Source organism: Hyperoodon ampullatus, assembly GCF_949752795.1.
Source record: "Hyperoodon ampullatus genome assembly, contig: scaffold_117, whole genome shotgun sequence".
NCBI classification, from domain to species: domain Eukaryota; kingdom Metazoa; phylum Chordata; class Mammalia; order Artiodactyla; family Ziphiidae; genus Hyperoodon; species Hyperoodon ampullatus.
Window position 1 is genome coordinate 989346 of NW_027640609.1, and position 20625 is coordinate 1009970.

Sequence of the window (20625 nt, forward strand, 5' to 3'; positions counted from 1 at the left end):
TGGTTTAATTTGCCCCAAAAGCAACTCTCAACAGTTATGGCCTCTGTCGTCGGAGCTTTGTATGAAATTAAGTCAAAGTGTGGAGCTCCTTTTCCTTTTTTTTTCCTCCTTAAAAAAGAAAAGAAACAATTGTTCCGAGTAAAAACAAACATATTCCAAAGCGTGTGTACACTGAAAAGTAAAGAAACTTTATTAACAACTTCATAAAAACTGACTTAAAATTTTAAAAAGAAAAAAACATGTTTCAAAGTCCTTCCGACTGGAGTCGTCTCATAGTGTCCTTTCTTTACAGAAATAGTCATATTATGACACATATGCACAAGGATTAACACCATGACACACTGTACACGGCGGGCCCCGGCGAGCTCACCAGTCGTCGTCTGAGTCCAGGTCTCTGGGGAGGATCCACTCCATGGATGAGCCCAGCAGAGTCTGAAGCTCGTTCGTGAACTCCACCAGATCTAAGAGCTCCTTACTTTCCGGATTAAAGGACTCCAGGTCTTTGGGGCAAGAGAATAAGAGACTTGCTGATACTTGCCAGTAGAACTCGGCCTCCGCGACGGTGACAATTTCCACATTTGGGAAATTGCAGCGGAATATGCAGGAGGACATTTGCAGTTTCTTGAGCAGGTCTGAGAGCAACAGCCAGTTACGAGGCCTACACCAGAGAAAGGACAGTGGTTTGAGTTTCTGGCAAAATTAGAGGCGCTCCCAACTATGAACTACCTGTCTCCTGGCGGTGAAAGGGCCTGCTACTTCCACTTTGATTACCCCACCCCCACCCCACTTCTCACTGTCCTTAGAAGATCTACTTCTTCTTTTTCTTTTTTAATTTTATTTATTTATTTATTTTTGGCTGCATTGGGCCTGTTGCTGCGCACGGGCTTTCTCTAGTTGTGGCTCACGGGCTCTAGAGCGCAGGCTCAGTAGCTGTGGCGCACGGGCTTAGTTGCTCCATGGCATGTGGGATCTTCCAGGACCAGGGCTCGAACCTGTGTCCCCTGAACTAGCAGGCGGATTCTTAACCACTGTGCCACCAGGGAAGCCCGGAAGATCTACTTCTAGCGGAGGAACTCTGGACTCATGTGCATGTGTTAAGAGACCACCTAGGGCAGATCAGCCAACTTAGACAAAAGCAGGAGCAGCGCCCCTGAACGAGGCTCGTTGCAGGCCACCCCAGTGCTGCCTTGGCTCTGGCCACAACTCAGGTCACCCCTCTCCAAGTAAGTGCACCCCGTTCTAGTCACTGGGGAAAACCAGTCTGTATGCCAACCCAAGGGAGATGGCAAACACCTCTTTGACCTCTCCTCTCCTCCGGCCCTCACGGAGAGAGCATGAGAAACACTTGAGGTCACCTGGCTTTCCTTTCCTTTCCCACACCTCCAACCCGCCCCTCAATGCTGCCGGGAGTGAGGCTTTTTCGAGAAGGGAGGTGGTACAATCCTTCCTGATACCCTGCCACGCTTTATGATCTCTATCCCGAATAGAATGTCACCACAAAGTCAGACACGTTCCCAGCCTCAGAGTCCAAGGAGGATGCTACTCCTTAAGCACCGGGATCAACACACAGCAGAGCAAGGTCTCCTGATGTGTTCACTCCAAAGGGTTGGTCATGGGGCACAGTGGCCCGACCGTGGGGACAAGACTCGATCTAAGCAAATCTGAAGACACGTAAGATCCCAGGTGCCACATACGGCTTTCTCTAATCTTATACGAGAAGAGGGTACACATCAGTATCGTCCCATGGACCTCACGCGCCTTGGAAGGCCCCTATGGTAGCCGTTTGGGGAGGATCCCTTCCCCAAGAGTTTAGTGACTGAAACTGTGCAATTGCAGTCGCTGACTCCCGTGTCCTTTGGGCTCTAGGGGTGTGTTCCAATGAGGGTAGTTGGCTGGGGAGCCCTCCCACCCCCCAAACTTTTCTGGAAAAGTTCCACTGCATTATGTGAGGTCGGTGGACACTTGGTGAGGAATTCACTCACCCCCCAACCCATCCACCCTCATCTGCTGAAGGGGATTTCTAACTCCTGCCACCCCACAGAGCAGCTGGGCTGGCTCTCGACCACACGCTGGCCACGCTCACCCCTGAGCGACGGACACCTGGACGTTATAACACGGCAAAAGGGGGTCTTCGGAAAATTCAAATTCCAATAGGTCACCATAGGCCTCGTTGCTGTCATCCTGGTCCTCCGGTCCTGGGGGATTTGCTAAAACATCGTAACCACTTTCATCATCTGGTTCTAACCGGGGTGGGGGCAAACAAGAGAGAGGTCAGCAAGCTGGAGCAAGATTCCAGCTGTTCTCCAAAAAGGACCCTGGAAAAATTCTTTTCCAAGCAAGCCCTGCTCACAGCACCACCACGACCCCCACAAGCCCAACTGAAACAAACAAGGCTGCTCACCACACACACAGCTGCCAGAGAACTCCGAAGAGCAACCGGGGTTACCGTCGTCAGGAGCCTGCAGGTTATTTAAACAGTCTGGAGAGAGAGGGGGAGAGAGAGAGAGAGAGAGAAACAAGATAACGCCTGCTGGTAAGAGGCAAATGCTGCTGGAGCTCGGGAACATCTCACGCTGGGGCTGGTGTCACCTCCTGACAAGTCCCACTGCACACGCCTCCAGGTATCTGACTGAAACCTCCCCACGCGTCCACCCGCCTTCCTGAGGGACCGCCCGCCTCACCGCCCCAGCCTGCCAAACAAAAGCTAGCCTGGCTAGCTAAGAGTTTTCCAGCCCCCCACCTTGCAAAACTCAAAGTATGTATCTCTTCTTTGACAGACTAACGTTGGGCCACTTTTCCCAGTAAAGGGTCACTTAGAGTAAACGGGGGGTGGGGGTAGGGGGAACCCAGGTGAAAGGCTGTGAAGTCACCGTCTAGAGACTTGAACAAGACCGTGTCTTGACCTCTGCTGTACCTGTTAAGAACTTCTCCAGAAGTTCGCTGTGGTTCACTTTCTTGATGGTTCTACCTGAGTACGTAGCCAGGGTAGGATCAGCACCGTAGGACAGGAGCAAGCGGACAGTTTTGAGATGATCATTCTTGACACCATCGTGGAGAGGCCTAGGAGAGGTGCGGGGGATTACACCTGTGCACGCGACGCTTGCTTCTAAGGACACGGGGCAAAATCGAGCGTGTGCGGCCAAGCCTCGTAGGCGCGCTATTCCACCGAGGAGGTGAGTGTACGGTCGCTGCGACAAATTACTCTGTTATTTCAACACATAACCCTTTACGGGACAGGTGAAGGGACCATCTCAGCCTAATTCTTCAAAGCAAATCTCTCTTAATGCATGGCCCAAGGAGGAACTGAGGCCACGATGAAAACGTTTCCAATGAACTTAAATAGTGACAGACTGTAAGAAGGTAACGTACAGCGGGGTGGGGGAAAGAACCCCAGCATCACGGAAGCAGATACGAGAAGCCATCGTTACACCATTACAAACAAAACCCCAAAAGTGCAGTTTGTAAAAGAAACTAGGGGCAAAGTGGAACCTCTCCTGAAACCAACTTGGAGATGAGTGATCAACACTCTCGCCCAGCAGCAGTCGACAGGCAGGGCGAGTTCTCAGGCGGGTACAGAGTCCTCCTGCCCGTGTCCGCTGGGGTCAGGAACACTGGCCGCAGCCCCATCCAGAAAGGATGCTATTTGGAAACCGTGAACCACCAAATACCTTACAGTTTTGCTAATTTTATGACTGTCAGGAAAGCCCCAGTGCCCTGCCTCGTGGTGGCATCCCAGGTACATCCAGGAAGATGCTTGGGCTGACTCAGACCTGGGCCTCTGGCCAATGAACTGAGGTCAAGGACAGAGTGGGGGCCAGGCCCGGGGATGTGGGTGGACATGGCAGGTCCTATCAAGCCAGTTGCCACTGGACCTGTCTGTACTCCTGGAACTTTCAACTCACATATATGTTAAAGATTGTGATTCAACAGACGCTGGTGAAGAGTCCAGGGTCTTAAAAGAGAATACCCCTGATTATTCATGCAGGCTCAACATTTTCAGGGACTTCTGTCCATAAGAGCGTCACAGAGTTTTAAAGTTCTATGTAAATTTGCCAGAAAGATCTGTCCGATTCAATTCTAGAGGACTCCGCCATCAGTGTGCTTACATGGCACTCACTCTCCATCTTTCCTTCTGGGGTTCCCCACACACCCTGAGAACCACTGCCTATGCCCCAGCAGGGCCAGGCCAAGAGCAAGACCGCCACTGACCCGGTTCCATCCTGGGCACTGCAGTTGACATCGGTGCCATATTCAAGGAGGTGTCGTACGATGTTGAGCCAACCTCTTGCACAAGCCTCGTGCAGGGCACAGTAACCTGCGTTGTCGCGGTGGTTCACATCACAAATCTTGTTCTCCAGGCAGTACAAGACCACTTCCTACGGGGAGAGGAGAGGAGATACCATCAGACCACCATACAGTGAACCTTGTAAGCGTGACCTCCCCATAGCTTGGCAGTGCCCACTTTCAAAGGCATACATCCTTGGGGCCAAAAGCCCACCATGGCGCGGGCAGGCGACAGGCATCCTGGTGGGGGGCGAGAGTGCGTGAGAAGGGCTTGGAGATGCAGACAGTGCTGTCTAAGGCTCTGCTGCACCAGTGGCCTGGCCATGGGCAAGTTACCCTTGCACTTCTCCAAGCTTCCACAGGGCTGCTGAGAGGACGCATTCGGATAGCGATGAAAGCCCTCAGCCCAGGGGCCGACGTGACCAGTACAGAGGTGTCACGGCTGCTAACATCTTAGATGACACATTGCCAAGCACAGACCATTCTCACTTGATGGGTCTGTTCAGTCGGTGGCAGTGGACGATAACACAAGTTTAGATAAAAGTATGGATGACCAACACTTAAAGAGAGCTTAAATCAGCCGGAGAACATTCCCCAGCTTAGAGAAGCAGGGACACCCAGGTCAGCTACATCCTCGCGCTCCCTGTTAAGACCCCAAATCAGAACCTGGGCCTCAGATGCTCTTGTCTGTATGTTAAGTAGAGTTAAAGAGAAGCTCTCTCCCTCTATCCTCGAGGAATGACACAAAATGCCTCCAATAACCCCACCCTCTATTTTGCCTCACTCCACCCTCTTGGGGCAGAATCAGTCTAATATTTTCATATTTACTCAAGTTAATGACAGGAACCTGATACACCACAGGCTGCAACCTCCACATTTCAAGAATCAAATAAAACGTTCACCGCCCCCGCCCCCGGAGATGTTCTGTGTCAACACTGTGCATTAGAATCACTGTTATTAACCTTATTTCTTTGGCTTGTTAAAATATTAATATGAACCACTCCCAGTAAGCAGAGCAGGGATTTATTCCATGTTTTATTACCTTAAGAAAGTTTTCAGACACATCGAAAGCATTTGCCACCAGAAGACACGTTATACTGTTTGTACTGGGTAAGTCGTGCCCAGCAGAGAGCTGTCAGGTTCTGAGAGCTGGGAGTAGGCAGAACGTGCATGTGGCCCAGCACATGGTCTGCTGGGTAAGGGGGGATGGGATGGGGTCAGAACAGGCCTCCTTGTGACATCTCTCAGGTAACTCATCTGTTAAACCTAAAACGGGGGGCATTCTAGCCGCCCATAAGTGCGAGATGGGTTCTGTAAAACCTTTTATGCCCTTTGGAGGACACGCCAATCAAAGGTGACCACTCACTTGGGAGCAAACTAGAATGTTCCATTTGCTTACCACGTGAACCTAATGGGGCATGCTGGTAAACCTGGCCATCGGTGCCCTGTTACTTCAGGTCACTGCAGCAGCTCCCTTCCAAAACAAGAGGAGGAAGAGAAAAGGCACGCCCACGAATGCATTTCTCCGTTTACATCCCAACCTGCCAGAAAGCCCACAACCCTCTGGGCTCCCAGGCCACCTGCCCCGAGCCCTGGTATCCAGGATACCGCATGAAGCTGCTGCTCTTTTAGCAGGCCCTCACTAGCCAGACTTGAGTGGACGGCTGCAAGCTAATGAGTTGTGTGACCCAGCCAGAGAGGCCCTGTCACGTGGCTCTGGGATCAGCTCTGAACGCCACCAACTGCTGTGCACAGATCAATTTACTCAACCCAGGGTTTATTTGCTGTGACAATCATGGCCTTCACCTGGAAACCTTCATCACTACTAGGGCAGATTCAAGGGTACCTAGAAATGAAAGGCCATCCAAGCTGATGGGTAAGTCAACTCTCTTCTCCTGGAAGATGGCAGCAAAGGCAGCAGTAGCCCCAGGGCCAGGTCAGACTTTTTGCCACGGGCTGTCCTAACTCAACCACGTTGATCCCACTATTTACACAGTGCTTCTCATTTCCCCAGATGAGGACGTCTTCTGTCACCCACAGGAACCCAGGAGCTACCAGGAAAGGAAGGTAGTACTATCCTCATTCAACACTTGGAAACTGAGGCCCAGAAATATTAAACCCCAAGTTCAATTAACATGAAGTACTAGACCTATAACTCAGGTCTTTGGTACCTGGTCAGCTGGGAAGATTCAAAAGGCCCAAGAGGGCCCCAGTTAGAGGGATGCAATCCAGCTGTGATGAGCATCCCACAGGCCTTCTCTGTTGGGGGTCAAGTGGGCTAACTACACTCTCCTAGCTAGGAGGGTGATGGCCTCTAAATGGATGGCAACCGTCGCCACCGACACTTTCTCTAACTGAAAGGTGAAGAGGCGGGGCGAGTCTGTCGAAGCAACACATTCCTTGGTTTATTTTCTCCACTAGAAATAAACGGGAGTGTCTGAAGGGCAGCCCAGCCATTCCCAAGCAAAGTCAAACTGCTTTTGTCGGACAGCTCTCTGTTCAGCGGCTATAAACCGAATGCCATTACCCGCAAAATGTAACCATAAAGGCCATAAGCCCGACGTTGTTAGTTAATTAAATGCCTCATTAACTTTTTAAAAAACATGACTTATTCAATTCATAGAAAATTTAACCATCATCGCTAAAGGCACAAGCATGTGGTTGCACACTGGCGTTTTAGCCTAAGAAATAGAAGCCTTTTTCCCAGGAGGGAAAGGTTTGAGGTCTTTGGCCACGCAAGTGATCTATTTAACGCGGATCTGAAGCCAGAGTGTGTTTCTAAACTTGCAGCACCAGATTATCATGACATAAAGCTCAGACAGCCTTTATACTGCACATGGTATCTTTGGCTAAGCAGAAGAACATAACTAAGAATGCTGAAGACAAAACTTCAGGAAAACCCTCCCAAACCACACCCTTATCTGGTTAGGCAAACTGTCCTTCCATTTTAAAAGGTTTAAGCTGCCACATCTCCCAACTGGGCCATCATCCCAACATTTAAAATTCTGCCCAGAGAAATCCCAGAAAGTTGGGTTCAAAGTTGAAAGCGTTCATCTACTTGTCACAATGTTCAGCATCAACACTGGTGATCTGTGTAACCTACATATTGAAATTTACATTTGAAGAAAAAAACAAATCTGACCGTAAACATTCCCAAGGCTTCCTGTGCAATCAAAGGCCAGGTAGCCTAAAAAAGTGTGGATCAAGTGCCCCTTGGTCCAGGCCTCAGAGCCACCAAACCAAAATGGAAACTGTCTTAGAGGACCAACGAGGGTCTTTTGACGTCTCTGGTCCCAAAGGGAGGCTGCTGGAAATGATGCCAAGTTCACAGGTGGGGCTCGGAGCCCCGCCCTCCACGGCGGGTGCAGCAGCACCCCGCCCCCCATCTCCAGCATTTGCTGGGAGCGGGAGTCTACTTTCTCAACCCTAACCCAGAAGTTGGGGTTAGGGGTCTCCCCCCACCTCCAGCGTTTGCTGGAAGCGGGGAGACTATCTTCTCCACCACGGGGGGTCCAGCTCAACACTACGTGCACCATCCGCTCCGTCCTCCTCGGCGCCCGCTCTCAGCTCTTGGGGAGCCAACCGGGTGCTCCTTGGACTTCACCTGCAAGGAACTGCGCCAACTACCAGAAAGTGCTCTCTAGCTAACGGAGAGGTCTCCAAGAGACGTGTAGATATAAACAACAGCACATTCAACCCACAACAAAAAAAACACCCCCAAACTAAGCATAGCCCTAGTGCTTCCAACTTCCCACCCACAGTCATGCCTTAGGGCCAAGGCAGGCACACTTCGAAGGGCTCACGGCACTATGGGCCGGGGTGGGGGGACACGACGGGAGACGGGGGACGGGGGCACAGAGCTGGCTGAGGGTGTGGGCGCCAGGGCTCCGGGCCAGCCTGGGTCCTGCCACCCCAGTGCTCATCCACACCTCCACGCTCAGCCTGCGGAACCGCGTTTTACTGTCACCATTCAACTCCCAGAGGGCTGATGCCAGCACAGAACAATGCCTTTGCCCTGCGGGCTATTACATCACAATCGCTACTGACAAGTATGGTGGGGGGACTGCACAGGGCAGAGAGAGTCATCTGTCTCACAGAGGTTTTGAACTGTAAGACGGGCAATTCCAGTGTGAGCCAGTCTTGCTGAGGAGCGTGGTGGGCTGTGGAGCACTGCTGGATTGCTACCTGTACGGGTATCAGCTAACCCCTCTGAGGCTCCGTTTCCTCATCCGAGAGTGGGCTAGTACTCGTTACTCCCAAGTGAAGATGTTACAAGGGTGAAAGGTGTTACTACAGATCACACGGGCTTAGGCAGATATCAGCTATCTTTCTATGTTGCTCTAGCAATGGAGGCTGTCACTGTCACCAGCCGTGCTGGGCTGGGATACAGCAGTGTGGACGGGGAGTTCTGGGCAAGGCTCAAGCCCTGCTCCCCGCCCACCAGCCCTCGGCTCCCGCGCCCCCTCAGAAAGAGACCGCTCAGGTCTGCCCCACTCCCACCCCCACTCTGCACAGACACTTCCCACCCGCTACCCCACAGGGGCATCACTCTGCCCCAGACAGCACAAGTCATTAGAGCTAATAACTACTCTCCCTCTTGCTATTCAGAATCCAAAAGGGCTCATTAAAATTCCCCTGGTCGCCAAGCCCTGAGTTACGTCAGATTTTATATCAGAGATGAGTGAGCCGGACTGGCCGAAGCAGCCTACCTGCCTGAACGGGAACAGAACGTCAGAGAGGCCGGCCTTTCTTTTCACACCACGACTGAACAAGCCACCAAAGAGCCCGCAGTGTGAGCGGGGCCGACGCAAACACCCTGCTGGAACACCCAGCCCAGCCCGCCACGTGGAGGGGGCTGGGCTCTGAGACCCGCCCCCCATCCCCAGCCAGTGTGTCCCCCACCCAAGGAGCAGCAGCCGGCGGATCCTGATCCGGGGCACCCACAAGGATGCTCACCTCGTAGCCAAGCCGGGAGGCCTGCTGTAGGAGGGTCTCACCCGCGTTCTTACTGACAATAAGTCTCTGGGCTTCTGGTGGCATCGGGCGGGACTGGGTGGTCTCTGGAGGGGAGCTTGAGCACATCAGCTGCGAGGCCTGGGAAGCTGGTAACAATTGCTGCAAACGGTCCAAGGGCTTCTGGTCCTGCTTGGCCGGCGAAAGATCATAGTCGGAACTGGGCTCAGGCCGCTTTCAAAATCTCCGGACGGTCACCTATCACGAAACCAGGCAGCGCACACATTTCAGGCTGTCCTTCCACCACCCGCCTGGTTCGCCTCCTCCCTGAGTTACAAACCTGAGTGCAGGAAAGCACTTTTCCTCCTCTCTGTCTGGGGGAGGCGGGGCGGGAGGCAGGGGGTGCATTTTTACTCGCTGGAAACCTCACCGCCACCCAGGAGACAGGTCCCCTAGGAAGGGGCAGTGACGTTCTGGGGGAGGGGTTCAGGAAGAGGAAAGCTTTGTCCCCAGAAGCAGAGAAGTAGGCAGGCGGGATGTGCCTGCACAGGCCCGGGGGGCGGGGGAGAGCCAGGGGCAAGAGGTACCTTGCCACCCGCATTGTCCACGTAGGAGTCCCCTGGCAGCGGCAAGCCCCGCCTGGGCTCCTGAGGGATCAAATGCTTGGTTTTGCACGGTCGCTTCCCGGATGGTTTCTCGCTGTTGTCGGTGTATTTCTGCGGCAGGGGCGAAGGCTGTCAATCCATTTCTTCGTCCACGCACAGCACATCTGTCAGGGGGAGAAGAAGCGGGCGTCACACAGTTGTAGCCGGTGAGGAGAGAAAAGCCCATTGTTAGCACGGATCGTTGGAGCAGCTTCAGTTTTTAAAGATACACCGATTATGTTTTCGAAGCACTAATATTTTAATTATCCCACATTCAACCGGCAATTAGGCTAAGCCACGACACGCCAAATGGCAAGTCGCTTCAAAGGGCTGCAAGAAAGGGCAGAAGCCAGCCCTTCGTGCGCTCCCGCCCCCACCCGTGGGGGGCCTGGGGGCTCGGGACAGGGCGACCGGGGACAGCCTGAGGCTGGAATGAGGGCACTGACAAGCGCCCGGGCTCACCCAAGACTTCCCTTCCTGCCCAGCCGCGGGCTGGGTGATGAGGAGCAGCCCAGGAGGTCGCGCTCCCGCCTCACTGTCCATTCCATAAGGAAGTGTGCAGGCTGAAAGGACCCCATGGAGAAAACTCCCCGCTCGCCACACGCTACTCTTGTCAACTTGGATGGCGCTCAGGTCCCCTCCAGGGCCGTGTCCCACAGAGGGCGGGTGATCCACCCTCCAGGAGCGCCCCCCGCCCCGTGCGTACCCTGTTCATTGTCACTGCATTTAAGGGATTCCTCCAACCAGCTTCTGTTGCTTTTGGCCTCTGCCCTTTTCCTGCCAGGTTTCTCTTCGGAGATGCTATTGCCCTGGGGGGTGACCGCAGGCTGAACCGCCTGGGTCACTTCCTTCCTGCCCTGCCAGCCAGGTTTGCTCTCTGCTCCCGCCGTTCTCTAAGGTGCGGCAAGCCTGGGATGGAGCCCTGTTAATTCAATGCACACCTCAGGTTGGTCAGCTCACTATAATGTGGCTCTTCTAAGTGGTTAGAGGAACTGTTTGTCATTTCCCTCTCAGGCCAGTCAGCTAATGGAGAAAAAACTACAAATGAATGAAGAAGCCCCCCGGGGCGGGCCGGGGGGAACAAACTGTCTTACTCATCACTAGCGGGTGGGGGAGGGGAGGGGTGTGGTCACTGTGTTGGCTGGAACTTGTCACCAAGTCTCGGGAGGGGGCCTATTTGCCTTTGGCCACCTTTGGGCTCCAGCCCCGGCACCTGGCTTTGGGGGGGTGGGGGGTGGGATGGGGGTGGGGGGTGGGGAGGTGTGAGTGGCTCCCCCCAGGGCTCCAGGGTGGGACTGGAACTTTCCACTGCTCCGCCCCAGGACTTCCGTAGGGTGCCCTGCGGGCCCGAAGCGAAACCGAGCTCACCTATGGAGACCCGTCTCCGCTTGGCTTTCAGCAGAGAGTCCTCCGGGAGCACAGTTGTCTCAGTGTGGTTCCTATCGCCAGAGACCTTGCGCTTTCTGTTCAGCCGGAGGGTGGGGCTGCGTGACGCGTCCGGGGCCGCCTGGTCGGCGGGGGACTCTCTGGGGGTCTCCGTGTCCATGTCCTCAGGAAGATCACTGTCTTCTGGGGCTTTGAAGGGGTCAGGTTTGCTTCCATCATAACACTCCCCTAGGGGAGGGGAGACAACCCGGAAAGGAGGGAACAAAGGTCACCAGGAGCAGGCAGGACCCCCATGCCCAAGGCAATCTGCTACCAACAGACCACCCCCCCTTTGGAGACCAGGGGCCTCACACGCTGGAAGCACAAAACCCTCAGAAAGACGTCCCAAAGGAAGGACAGCTGAACACAACCAGCAAAGAAAGCAGAAAATGAGGCGCGTAGCCCACTCACAATCCATCCTTCAAGGGTCAAGGTGAGGCATCTACACCACCCCTCTGTAGGCACGTGAGATAACTCCCTGACTGCTTAACTCTACAAGGTGGCTTACTGTTAAAGGGGGGTGAGTGACCTCACAGTAAGATCCAACCCATCAGAGCGGAGCTACAAATGACTATGGAAACAGCTGCTAGTAAACAAAAAAGGCTGATGTCATCAAGAGACCAATAGCCCCCAACTGCCATCTACACAGACATAGCACCAATGTTCACTTGGGTCAGCAGGGGCGGGGGGGAAGAAGAAGGGAAGGGAAAGAATGGTGGGAGGCTGGGAAGCTGGGGAGGCCAAGGGAAGAGGAGCCTGGCAAAGGGAAAGGAAAGGCTTCCCGGTGCACACACAAGGGTCAAGGGCGATTTCAAAGAACTCAACCAGATTGCTACAAGTCCATCTGTCCTCTTTCCACACCCGTGGGGGGAAAAGCATTTCACTGCCATCGAGGGGCTGCTCCTATTTCCTGTCTAGGAAGAAGGCCCTCAGTGACAACAGTCACCCACCTGGCAGGTCTCCAGGCCTTCCTTCCCAGGCAACAAGCATCTAAGGACATTTCAAAGACAAGACCCCAACCCCCTTCATGGGGGTGGGGGGTGGCGGGCAGGGCTGAACGGCTCACACCCCAGCTCCGCCTGTGCTGCTCCTGCCCGCTGTGCTCAATCTCGCATCCACTTGGGGCTTTTCCTCCAGTCACCCCAGCCTAACATCACTCCTCACTGCTGCTCTAGCCAAAGAAACAGTTCAACTGCTTTGCCAGTCACATTGTTTCTAACACACAAATAATTCCATAACGATCACTGTGCTGTTAAAGAGTTCCCCGAAGATGACCCTGTGTCCATCACCGGCCGGGGGTGGGGGTGGGTGTATGAGTTTGGTATTTCGTTAACACCTGAGCTAAGCTCCCACAGCCCGTTTTTCTAGATGAAATCATGGACACACCCCTCACATGCTGCTCGCATTCCTCCTCCTCTCCCTAGACCACTTCAAGTATCACTCCCACTTCTGCCCAGCCGGCTGGTCCCCTGATCAGCCTCTCTTGGGGGCATTCCCAGCCTTTAATGGCAGTCCGTTGTGGGGATGAACCTCACCCTGGCCTGGGCTAGCCTGACCTGTGTTCTCAATGGTGGAACACACTTAGCTTTTCTCCAAGGGTATCCCAAGGTGGGACGGATCTCCATCTACTCTTGCCGGAATGGTGGAATCACCCCAACCGCGAGGGTCTCCTGTCATGGCAGCAGGAGAAACCCCAAACTCCTGGCCTGTGCTTACGGGTGATGCAGCCCAGGCTACCGCAGGCCCGGTGAAGACGGCGTGCTGCAACTCTCACTCCGGCTGCTCTGTGACCCTCTTAAACACTCGGGCAGGAATGACGCCGCTTTACAACTCGGCCCCCTTCACTTGTAAAGTGGGAATGTTACTGCTAGCCTCCCTCCAGGGTGGGCTTCATCATCACGGGCCGGGCTCAGCACAGAGAAAGGCTGGAAAAATCCCTTTAACCAAAAGATGCCAAGACTTTCAGACCAGCCTGAATCTCAGGCCTGAAATGTAGGAAATTTTAAGAGGTGAGCCCTGCTGGTTACACCACTGGACTTCTCTGGTCCAATCAGCCTTCCCTAAAAGCTCCGTGGGAGGGGATCCATGGAGGAATGGAAGGGCTACCTTAAGAACCCCCATGTCCAATTTTAAAGTTTCTTTTTCCAAACTAGGTCCATCCACCCTTCCCCCAACCCCGGAGCCTTTTAGGGCAAAGATCTCAATTCCCCTCAGCTAAGGCCCCCCAAGACCTTACGCTCGTGTGACCTTACCCAGGCCAGTAATAACCCTGAAGGACACCCACCCCGACTGCCCCAGAGACCCAAGGCCACCAGCTATGGGGTAGAGGCTCCGTGTCCCTTGGAGCTTCTCAAAGACTGTTCTAACCACGACCCAGAGGAGGATTACCCTCGAGGGCAAAGGAGATGGGGAGAGAAACAGATACACGGGGATCCTAACCATCAGGCTTTGCCATCATTGCTACTTTTGGCCCTTCTAAAAGTGGGAAGCCATGTGCCCTTGGTCACCCAGTCTAAGCAAGATGTGAACGTGGTCCCTGCAGCATGGTCCTATGACTCACAGCACATATATCCCAAATTCATTATGGTTGTACCATAGCATCACCTCACAGAAGCATCACCACAGCAACATTTACAAGTCACTGTGGCAGCAAAGCACCCTCACCACGGTTGAGCCATGCCCAGTGAGGCCTAAACAAGGTGAGAGGGTTCTGAGTCGCTGGAAGGCTCCCCAGGATTAAAATCCCCTTCTCTGTAGCTTAACTATAGCACCTGAGTCAGGGCTAACCTTGTTAAAAGTTACACCCGCTACAGAAGGAGTGCAGGGGATCTCTGTTCCAAAGTAGTTTACAAACGTGCAGGTGCTCAGCTGGAAGAGAAGTTCCCTGAGCAAAGAAGTTTCACGAAGCCCCTCGACTGAGGCTTCCTCCAGCTCCTGGCCAGGCACTGCCACTGAGCAGGTCCTAGGCCTGTCCCAGCCAAGTGGTTGGCAAGGGAGATGGTTACTCCAAGTTTGAGAAGGAAGGGACCAATGCCTCCTGGCCCCGCCCCATCTTCAAATGCCACTGAGGGTTCCTAGTGATGAACTTCCAAGTCTGAGGAACCTCCAAACTCATTTGGTGAACTTCCAAAATAAAAATTTCACTCAGCCACCCATGTGATCATAAAGAATAAATGAGTACCTCGGCCACTGTGTTTTCAAGTTAATTCCTTTTTTAAACAAGCCCCTAGCAACAAGATGCACCCGCACCAGGACAACCAGGGCCACGCAAACAGCACCCACCACCTTGGAAGCTCCTGGTCCCTCCATGGGTAGGGGCTGCCTCACAAGGGGGAAGGCATCTTGAAGGCGTCCTGGACCCTCTTTGTGACCCCTGCCCGCCCCAAATCCCCGCCCCAGCTCCCATGTGCTCACAGCTTGGCTCTCGGCCACACCGACACCCATGAGAAGGACCTGAGCCCATATCAGCTCAAGACATGATGGCCCAAGAACAAGAAGGCCCATTCATTTCCGGCTGAATGGAATGAACACCTGCTGTGCCTTGGATGTGGAGGCCGCAGCAAGAACAGTGGCCCCTTCAGGTGACCTTTCCTGACCAGCTATTTACAAACCCCACGTCTCTACAAGACAGAGGGTGGGTGGGGAACCCACCTCCGTTGCCCCAACCTTTCAAACGGAGCCCCTCACCTTCCCCAACCCTTCTCCTGCCCTCCCATGGTGGCGAGTCATGGCTCACTGGGCCATGTCCCGGGTGCTCCAGGAAGAGGCCCATCGGTCGGTCTGAGACTGGAGGCAGGCGGTGGGGGGAGGGGGCTTTCGGAATCGTCTGGGGCTCAGGCCCTGCTCCCCATCAGCCACACCGAGTTCTCGTCTCCACGCTCAGCAGGAAAGACTGGGAAGGACGCACACAAACGTCTCTGGGAAGAAGGGCGGGTGAGGCCACTGAGACGTGAAGGGCAGCGGCCACCCTGGGTTTGGCCACGTTGCTGGAGAAAAGGGCGAGAAGACGCGAGGCCGGTTAACTGCCCGCTCCCTTCCTCCAGCCTCCCTCACCGTCCACCCAGAGCAGGCAGATCCCCTCCTCAGAAGAGCGCATCCCCGTGAACTTGGCCTTGCCCACTTCTATCACGTCTCTCTGAGAAACTTCCCCAGGAGCTGAGTTATGAGGCCGCTCAGGAGGCTAAGGGCCGCGTGCCAGCTGTGAGCACAGGCCAGGAGGGAGGCCTCCTTGCTGCTTCACTCCAGGGTGGCCTGGACCCTCCGTGTTTCATTCCAACCCGAGGGGAGGAGCTCGGAATCGTCCACTCCAGGCACATCAAGAGCCCCATCCCTCGGGGAAGGCCGCCACTGACTAGCCACAGAAATCCCCGTCTACGGGAGCCACGTGGGACAAACCGGTCCCGGTGTGGCTTACCCAGAACCCTGGCCACAGGCCTTTGTCTGACCCCAAAGACGAGCTGGGGGAGGGCAGTGCTCCAAGCAGCAGAGAGAAGCACACACTGTTGCTGACCACAATTTTCCCGAACTGCATCAGGCACCCACGACCTAAGCGTGCGGGTGAACGCCGACCCTACGACTGGGTCCAAGGGCCTGGACCTCCCAAACGTGCCCACCACCCACGACTGTCCCGTCTCCGGAGGATGTCACGCCCACCCTGTCCTCGACGTTCACCTAGGTGCCCTCATTCACCATTACCGGTGAGGTTTCTGGGGTCCGGAGCAGGCTGCAGGCCACAAGCACGCACACTGAAGAAAGCGGGAGAAAGACCTCCACTTGCTGCCAACACATCTCATTAGCCCAGGAAGTCTCGAGGGCAAAGCCCGAAGTCAACCCCAGTGGGGGAGCAGCTGATGGGACCGCAGAGTGTGACTCGAGGCAAACACTAGCTTTCTCGCCAATTTTGCCTCCAAAACATAATACACCCCGTCTGGTAGGAGGAACGCCCTCGTTTATCCCACGCCCTTGGAGCGTGCTCTCAACTCCTAATGACTGCAAACAAGCCTGCCACAGAAAATAATTATGCTCATCTTTCTGGTGCCTTCATCAGCCCTCATCTCATTTTAACGAAACTTCTGCCTTTGGAGGGAGAATCCGAGTACTCTCCACTCCCTCCCATAGGAGACTGTCACTCTGGAGGGTCTGGCTCTGGCTGCAAGTGTCACTCCACTGCTACCAAAACCCGTATCCGTACCTGCTACAAAACAGAACACACACCTGCGACGCTGGAGGTCTTGCACTGCCATTCCTCCGCTCTGCTGTATCAGACTATTACTAACTACAGGACTAGCATTTCTCCGGAAAAAGGAGATGCGTGCCAGGAAACAACAATTTCATAGGTGCTTCACTCCTGGATGCCGCAATGCTCAGAAGGACAACCAGCCTTGCAATCCACAGCTGGGAAGGGTGGCCAGAGCAGCCCGTTCTCCAAACAGCCAGCACCCCGACGCTGGGCCGTCGGAAGCGTATTGTTTCCTCTCACCTCCCTCGGCACTGGGAGTGGAACCGCCCCGTTCCCACCGACGTGGTACCACACGCAAGCCGCCTGGGTTCACTTACATCTCTCACTGTCGTTCTGGTCGGCAATGGCCTCCTCCAGGGCGACCGACTTTGGCTTTTTGTCCTGACTTCCTTTCAGCCTTTCCCAGTCAGCGGGGCTGAATTTGCGCACCTCGGAGTCTTTGGTCGTGGGGTGGCCACCTTCTCGCTCTTTCATCTCCAACTCTGAGAAGCGCATCACTGCACGCTAGAAAGAGAATGGAGGTGGAAAAAAGACACACCTTACCACCAAAGCTATTTCACTGCCCTTACCTTAAAGGAAAGTATCTTCAAAGAAAAGTTTGCCCAAAACCAACCACAATTTATGATACAACTGAGATATTTTAAAATTGAACGATAAAAATGTAAGAGTGTCTATGTGTAACTAGTCACACACTCTTTATTCGTAAAGCCATATGTATGTAGAGATATATGTGGTGTGTATGTATAGTCATACATACACTGTGACATAGAGACAGACATTCTCTTTCGAAGGTAAATAAAACAAAACAAAAACACAACGCAAAGAAAGCAAAACAAAAACACAACAGAAAAGAAAACAAATGCACAATGAATAAAGACGACCATGGCTCACAAACTTCCCTTTGTATATTTGGAAATGAAATTTAACTCAAAAGGTTTATGTAAGATTCTAGTAATAAAAATTTGAAGAACTGACCTCACAGTAAGCAGCAGGTAGACATAAAATACTGTCCTCTTGTAATCCTTCTATCTATGTAATTAAAATGGGCACTCAATGGATCATTTAGATAACTTCATCCATTTTTATAAGCATAAACCAATTTTTTTCTTAACATTGCAAAACAATTTGGCTTTGTCTTTTAATTAAAAGTAAAACATCTTAAGGAAATTCCTATACAACATCTATCATTCACTAGCAAGTTAAATACATACTCTATCCCTTTAAGCAAGGTTTGTTTTTTTGTTTTTTTTTTGTTTGTTTGTTTTTTTGGTGGAAAAAAAAAATTGCACGAATCTCACAGACATGCGGCCGCTACACACCTCCACCAAGTATCACGTAAGGCATTCTAAGCAGCGCTTTTAGGTATATTTGTTAACGTACAGTAACGGCAGAGAAATCAAAGCGATTGATAGGTAAACGTCATGCAGTCTTTTAGACATCCTTCGCAATAATTAAAACTTCCGTTATCAGCATTCGAGTGGAGTTCGCTTAAAATCTACAGAATAACTTAAAGTATCCACTTACGTCCCCTTACTGGACACATTTCAAACATTTAAATTATCCTAAGCTTCATTAACCAAATCAGCCCGGTGTCCTGCCCTATCATACCCCCGGCCCCCTCCTCTTCACACATTAAAAAAACCTGACAACTGGTCAGGCTCCTGAAATTCGGGTTGGGTGGGGCTCACCTGCAATGCCCGCTGCTCCTGGCTGAGCTGACTGGAGTCTGCGTACAGTCCGGTAGCGACACACTTGAACCGGTCGCCCACGTAACCAGCGGAGTTTGCGATTCTCTTTGCCAGCTTAGATGGCTTCGGTTTCAGAACTTTGCCATCGGTTGATCCTGCCTCGTCAGCTCCGCCTTTGGTGTAGGTGGGGGTGACGTCCACACTCGGTGGGGCACTGCCCACGCAAAATGGTTTGGGATCCTCTTGGGTTTTCCCGAAAGTGACCGCAGAGCCGTCACTCCCCAGGGTCGGCTCCAGGAATGGAGTCGAGACCGGTGTCGCCAGGTTCTCCCTGTTGGTTACCGCTGGAACATTCTCCTTGCTTAAGCCGGAAACTGGCTGGCCCGGAGCCTGTTTGAAAGTATAGGCTTCGTGGAAGTCACTGATGCGCCCCAACTCCTCTCTCAGGGCAATGAAATCCCGGTGTGGCCACATTTCACTTTTTTATTTTTAATATATGTTCACATGTTTCCATAAAGGATCCAAGGTGGCCCATAACGTAAGGACACACAATATTAGCTTTAAAAAAACATGAAAAAAAAAAAAAGGGAAATCATGATCCTGGAAATGGGTTGCATCCTTTTAAGGGGTGAGAATAACAGAATGAGTGAGCCAAAGATTTGGGAAAGGATCTCACATTTCCAAATGTCCAAATCTTAACATTGCACCAAGTGGGAATGTAGATGTGGCAATATTAACCTGAGAGAGCTCTATGATCGTTGTCTTTACTCATCACTTGGTTGCAAGGTTCTAAATGACAGGGTAAGTGAAGGAGGGCAAGTAGACAGATAAGAGTCACTTCCTGATTCTCAACAGAAGGGGCATCACCTCGGGAAGGGGACTCCACAATCCTACAGGGATCCTCTTGATACACTGAATCCTCTAGGTGGCCAAAGGATCTCATGTGACCCTAGCAGCCAGATGGAACTTAGAAAAGTAGTGAAAAGCTCCTCAACTGAATGCAAGTCATATGACTGGGAGCACGTCAGTGACAAGTTCCAGTGAAGCTGCTGTGGACGAGCAGCTCCCCTTGTGCTCGAGCCTCAGAACGTGCAGTGGGAGGCGCAGCACCCGCTCTGCCTCACAGCGACCCTCCAACCTCTGAACTCATCTCTCCTGGGAAGCTGAATCCAAAAGGTCAATTAAAAAAAAGATAGGGCTGCCCTGGTGGCGCAGTGGTTGAGAGTCCGCCTGCCGATGCAGGGGACGCGGGTTCGTGCCCCGGTCTGGGAAGGTCCCACATGTCGCGGAGCGGCTGGGCCCGCGAGCCATGGCCGCCGAGCCTGCGCGTCCGGAGCCTGTGCTCCGCAACGGGAGAGGCCACAACAGTGAGAGGCCCGCGTACAGGAAAAAATAAATAAATTAATTAATTAATTAGAAAAAGATAAAAGTCTCTAGTAGAGAAATTTTATCAGAGCCTAGTATTAACAGCTGTAGAACCACAAGTTTCCCATGATACAGCCTTAGCAGAGGCTGTTAAGGCAGTGACAGAAAATTTGTACAGAGGGAAATAGCAAAAGAGTTTGCCTACAATTCACAAAAATGATCCCTGCACTTGGCCTGAAGGAAATCAGCAAAATTTATAACAGCTTGTGTATTTGTATGTAGGATTGAGAATGAATTTAATTTTTTAATTTCTCTGAATTATCACATAAGATTCAGAAGATGCTCTCTCTGCCTAGAAGCCACCCCACTGGGATAACTATGCCTACGGAGTTCCTTTGCCTATGACTCCTACTTGCTAACAGACTGGCAGCCTGGCCCCAGGGCCTGGTCGCTGCTCCCAGTGCAATGGTGGATATGGTGTCAACGGTTGCAAAATCAAAGCCCCTTACATCCTCTCCATGCCTCTGTCCCACCACCCACCCCACTCACCATTGATGTTCAGGAAGGGGAAGGTGTCCTGGATGGGAACGTGGTGCTGGGACTGGTCCAGCTCATCTTCCTCATCTTCTTCATCCACATCATTATCTTTCTCATCCCAAGGAGCAGATCCAGTGGATCCTACCCGAGAAACACACACACAAAGGTCAAAAGTGAGGCACTCCCGTTGCACTGTCATCCCTGCAGCTGACCCACTGTTCAAGCTAGGCACTGCCAGCACAGAGGTTCCTTGGGTTCAGTGTGCACCCTCAATGCCAAAAAGTGGGAACCAAGGGTGTTCACCCCACTCCCAGCTCCTCCTACTGAGCCCCAGTGCAAGCTCTCATCCCCTCCCCTATCCAGGAGCTGCAGACCGTGCTCCCTTCTCCTAGAAATCTTTGAATTCCTACTCTAAACCCCTTTCTACACATTAGCATCCCTTCTAAGGACCCAAGGAGCACAGCTTCTCTCCTTTATAAGCTTACTGTGA

The 20625-nt window shown here is 52.7% G+C and overlaps 2 pseudogenes across 2 annotated transcripts in view; both read right to left on the minus strand.

The window, feature by feature from the left end:
• LOC307070091 (centrosomal protein of 78 kDa-like) overlaps nucleotides 1-302 on the minus strand; it is a 27760-nt pseudogene extending 27458 nt beyond the window's left edge. The window contains exon 1 of the transcript in view: nucleotides 261-302. The product of the transcript in view is annotated as a centrosomal protein of 78 kDa-like (transcript). The remainder of the gene's footprint in view (nucleotides 1-260) is intronic.
• LOC307070092 (BCL-6 corepressor-like) lies at nucleotides 168-18707 on the minus strand (annotated as a pseudogene). The gene is made up of 12 exons (XR_013811536.1): nucleotides 18234-18707; nucleotides 17521-17574; nucleotides 16863-17049; nucleotides 11250-11495; nucleotides 10557-10904; nucleotides 9825-10132; nucleotides 9241-9495; nucleotides 4210-4376; nucleotides 2915-3060; nucleotides 2402-2479; nucleotides 2084-2240; nucleotides 168-658 (listed from the first exon to the last, which is right to left on the minus strand). The product of XR_013811536.1 is annotated as a BCL-6 corepressor-like (transcript).
• Nucleotides 18708-20625: the final 1918 nt, after the last annotated feature.